At 54.1% G+C, this 5,000-nt stretch overlaps 1 non-coding gene across 1 annotated transcript in view; it reads right to left on the reverse strand.

Moving 5' to 3' along the window:
- Nucleotides 1-532, reverse strand: part of LOC124608889 — a 1,910-nt gene extending 1,378 nt beyond the window's left edge. The window contains exon 1 of the ribosomal RNA XR_006979442.1: nucleotides 1-532. This exon is cut by the window's left edge and continues 1,378 nt beyond it. This is a non-coding gene — a ribosomal RNA (small subunit ribosomal RNA).
- Nucleotides 533-5,000: the final 4,468 nt, after the last annotated feature.

Below are 5,000 nucleotides of genomic sequence, written 5' to 3' on the forward strand. Positions count from 1 at the left end.
CATTCCGATTACGGGGCCTCGGATGAGTCCCGTATCGTTATTTTTCGTCACTACCTCCCCGTGCCGGGAGTGGGTAATTTGCGCGCCTGCTGCCTTCCTTGGATGCGGTAGCCGTTTCTCAGGCTCCCTCTCCGGAATCGAACCCTGATTCCCCGTTACCCGTTACAACCATGGTAGGCGCAGAACCTACCATCGACAGTTGATAAGGCAGACATTTGAAAGATGCGTCGCCGGAACGAGGACCGTGCGATCAGCCCAAAGTTATTCAGAGTCACCAAGGCAAACGGACCGGACGAGCCGACCGATTGGTTTTGATCTAATAAAAGCGTCCCTTCCATCTCTGGTCGGGACTCTGTTTGCATGTATTAGCTCTAGAATTACCACAGTTGTCCAAGTAACGTGGGTACGATCTAAGGAACCATAACTGATTTAATGAGCCATTCGCGGTTTCACCTTAATGCGGCTTGTACTGAGACATGCATGGCTTAATCTTTGAGACAAGCATATGACTACTGGCAGGATCAACCAGGGAGCTGCGTCAACTAGAGCTGAGCAGCCGGCCGCCCGGGAGTGTGTCCCGGGGGCCCGCGCGAACACGCAAGCGTCCGCTCAATTATTCTGCAAACAGGAGGAGGCTGAGCTCCCCTGCACAATACACCTCGAAACCCTCTCAGGTCCCGGCGGCGCGCAGCGCCGTCCTAAGTACTTGGTCGGGTTCGAGAGTGGCGCAATCGCCCGGAGTTTGGCGAGTAGACGCTTTAGGTGCGACCACCCGTGCTCCCAACTGAGCTTGCCGCTGCCGACAGAGGCCTGGGAGCGTGCTGTCGTGGCATTGCCGGCGGGAGACAACACGCGCCACCTACGGTGGCCGGCAGCTCCAACGCCAGCGCCACAGAAGGACAAAAGCCCCACTTGGGTGCCGAAGCGAACTCTCCCAGCACAGCGCACGCGCCAACACGTCCGCACAGCTGCGATACAATCCACCTGCGAGAACCGCAGAGACGACCGAGCAGCAGACGGCGTCGCGGCGCCGAGCGCCGGGCGGCGGCGCATCCTCAGCGCACACAGTCCTCAATCGGACCAGCACACTGCAGATGTCCACCGCGCTTCGCACCGGGCCCGCGAGGACCTACTTTGGCCGCACGGCGCCGCGTGCAGGGTGCGCCGGCGCGCAGCTGCGCCGCCTGCCGCCTCCGTCGGCCGGCGCGCCTGCCACTGGCCGCCCCCACCAGCCGGCTGTAGCGCGTGCGCCCACGCACCGCGCGGCCAGCACGCCGGGAGGCCCCCCCTCACCGGCCGGGGACGGTCCCACCCGGCCACCGCCGCGTATCGCTTCACACCCACATGCCATTCACGTTCGTGGGCATGGTGGGTATCGCTGAAACAACCGGTTGGTAGCTCAACCGATCGTCGCCATCACTGATTCACCTCTAGCGAGAACAACCGCACCACAACGGTTTACCAGTTGTTCATTTGCGTAACGTCACCAGCAAACGTAGACGTCCATCGCCATTTGCAAATTCAACGATTGTTGCATGCCTGTGTCAGGTGTCACGACACACTATGTCTGCCCACATACACGCAACAACATGTGCACGCTTCGCGAACACGTGGAAGGTGGCCCCCGTACGTATGCGATGTCCATTGCGCGAACGACTGTCAACCGGCCTCTGTCGCATGTCGCAGATGTGGAACGCAGTGCACCATGCTATCACGGTGTGTGAGAGGAGACGACTACGTCTGACAACACGCGCCACTACATCAACAGACGGCTCATGCTGATCGCCATCCACGGCATACCATACTGCAATCCAGCTCTTATAGGGAGACGACACGTAGCTGAGTGCACAATATTTGGACCGTATGGTTCGCCGTTGTTGGCGCAGTCGTGGTACGGTCACACATGTACCACGATGTATCATTCAGTACATGAGGACCAATGTGCAGTACAGTGTGTGATTTGGACGTACAACATCAGCGGACAGTTGACACAAGCCGTACCACAACGTAGGCTGTGCTTCGCCATGCGAATGCCAATGAACAACTGCGAAGGGCATTGAGCATGTACGTCCTACTGCCATCCGCATTACAGTGTATAGCTGCAAGGTGTTTCACATGAAGCGATACTCTGGGGACCGGGCAGTGCGAGTAGCAAACTATATTGCGGGGGTTGCAGTTAGGCAACACTACACTAATTTAACGCGTCGTATGACAATTACAGAGCAGGTTAAGGCCCAACGTGTGTTGGGTTAAGGCCCAACGTGTGTTGGGTTAAGGCCCAACGTGTGTTGGGTTAAGGCCCAACGTGTGTTGGGTTAAGGCCCAACGTGTGTTGGGTTAAGGCCCAACGTGTGTTGGGTTAAGGCCCAACGTGTGTTGGGTTAAGGCCCAACGTGTGTTGGGTTAAGGCCCAACGTGTGTTGGGTTAAGGCCCAACGTGTGTTGGGTTAAGGCCCAACGTGTGTTGGGTTAAGGCCCAACGTGTGTTGGGTTAAGGCCCAACGTGTGTTGGGTTAAGGCCCAACGTGTGTTGGGTTAAGGCCCAACGTGTGTTGGGTTAAGGCCCAACGTGTGTTGGGTTAAGGCCCAACGTGTGTTGGGTTAAGGCCCAACGTGTGTTGGGTTAAGGCCCAACGTGTGTTGGGTTAAGGCCCAACGTGTGTTGGGTTAAGGCCCAACGTGTGTTGGGTTGAGGCCCAACGTGTGTTGGGTTGAGGCGCAACATAGGTTAGGTTGAGGCGCAACATAGGTTAGGTTGAGGCGCAACATGGGTTAGGTTAAGGCGCAACATGGGTTAGGTTAAGGCGCAACATGGGTTAGGTTAAGGCGCAACATGGGTTAGGTTAAGGCGCAACATGGGTTAGGTTAAGGCGCAACATGGGTTAGGTTAAGGCGCAACATGGGTTAGGTTAAGGCGCAACATGGGTTAGGTTAAGGCGCAACATGGGTTAGGTTAAGGCGCAACATGGGTTAGGTTAAGGCGCAACATGGGTTAGGTTAAGGCGCAACATGGGTTAGGTTAAGGCGCAACATGGGTTAGGTTAAGGCGCAACATGGGTTAGGTTAAGGCGCAACATAGGTTAGGTTAAGGCGCAACATGGGTTAGGTTAAGGCGCAACATGGGTTAGGTTAAGGTACAATATGGGTTAGGTTAAGGTACAATATGGGTTAGGTTAAGGCGCAACATAGGTTAGGTTAAGGCGCAACATAGGTTAGGTTAAGGCGCAACATAGGTTAGGTTAAGGCGCAACATAGGTTAGGTTAAGGCACAACACGGGTTAGGTTAAGGTACAACACTGGTTAGGTTAAGGTACAACACGGGTTAGGTTAAGGTACAACACGGGTTAGGTTAAGGTACAACATGGGTTAGGTTAAGGTACAACACGGGTTAGGTTAAGGTACAACACGGGTTAGGTTAAGGTACAACACGGGTTAGGTTAAGGTACAACACGGGTTAGGTTAAGGCACAACACGGGTTAGGTTAAGGCACAACACGGGTTAGGTTAAAGCACAACACGGGTTAGGTTAAGGCACAACACGGGTTAGGTTAAGGCACAATACGGGTTAGGTTAAGGCACAATACGGGTTAGGTTAAGGCACAATACGGGTTAGGTTAAGGCACAATACGGGTTAGGTTAAGGCACAATACGGGTTAGGTTAAGGCACAATACGGGTTAGGTTAAGGCACAATACGGGTTAGGTTAAGGCACAATACGGGTTAGGTTAAGGCACAATACGGGTTAGGTTAAGGCACAATACGGGTTAGGTTAAGGCACAATACGGGTTAGGTTAAGGTACACATTGTTGTAAGGAAAGGTGTTTTGGGGGGGGGGGCCGGTTTGTTGATTGTGATTATCGTAAGTAAATGACTGCGGCATCATCTGATTTGGCACGTCAGGGTGCACCTTTGGCTCATGACAGGCGGCGCTCTGATTCCATGCTTGTGGCAGACCTGTGTCTTTCATTCCTGCCATTGTTTTTGTGGTGTGACAGGAGGCAGTATTGTGATGTTGGGTGCACCCCTGTGTAGGACATGTGTGGGTGTTGGTGGCTTAGCTGAGCAATGGTGGTTGTCGGAAGGGTGGGATATTCTGTTTTCCGAGTGGACCTCCCGGTCTGGTTATGATAGTGTGGATTGTCTAATGTGGCAGAGAGGATGCACTGGGTGTTGTTCCATGCTGGTGCTTACATATTGTCTGTGTGCCTGTTACAGGCAGAGAGTAGTGCGTGATAAGAGTGTCTGGCTGACGTGTGATTGTGAGCAGAGTCTTTCAGCATGTATACGGACAGTTGTATACATTATCTGTATTCTGATGGCTCTATCTATTACTAATCAGCGCCGTGTATACGTTTAATCCGGTTCCAGTCGAAACTATTGTATCTCTGTACATTAGTGACACGGCGAGCCCGCTATGTAGTTACTCGTCTCGGCAGCTTCCACCGGTGTATGGCAAATGATTATAAGGAATCAGTCTAGTCGTCAATACCGATAGTGTGACGTCACATGTCTGGGGTGGGGGACGCTGCGCCCTTCCGGTGGGTCATGGCCTAGGAAGACTCTTCCCACGCAGGGGGGCTTGGACTGTCATTGACTCTTCCGAGTAATATACTTGCCGTACGTTTTTGCGACTGCGAGTGCAACGCTCACCGGTACCGACATGGATGGAGCGCCTCCTAGCTGCCGCTGAGCATCTGCATTCGTACAGAGAGCAACGCGATCGCGTCTGTAGCTCGTACGTGGTACAGCTCGCAGCTCATGTATATGGACAGCGGGAATGTCGCATATTGGACATAACTCTTCATGAAACGCACGTTATAGGGGTGGATTGCACATTGCGAGTGCGAGCAAAGTCCGCCGTTCATCCGCTGGAGTTGCGAGTTGGGCGGTTGGGGTGGGGAACGAACGGGTGCAGGTGGAGTGATTGCCGGTCCACGACTTCGTGCGGCAGAGGCGCTGGCGTTGGGGTGCTGTTGTCGACAGAGGATGCAGGCTTTGTGGG

This window comes from Schistocerca americana, chromosome 3 (assembly GCF_021461395.2).
Source record: "Schistocerca americana isolate TAMUIC-IGC-003095 chromosome 3, iqSchAmer2.1, whole genome shotgun sequence".
Taxonomy (NCBI): domain Eukaryota; kingdom Metazoa; phylum Arthropoda; class Insecta; order Orthoptera; family Acrididae; genus Schistocerca; species Schistocerca americana.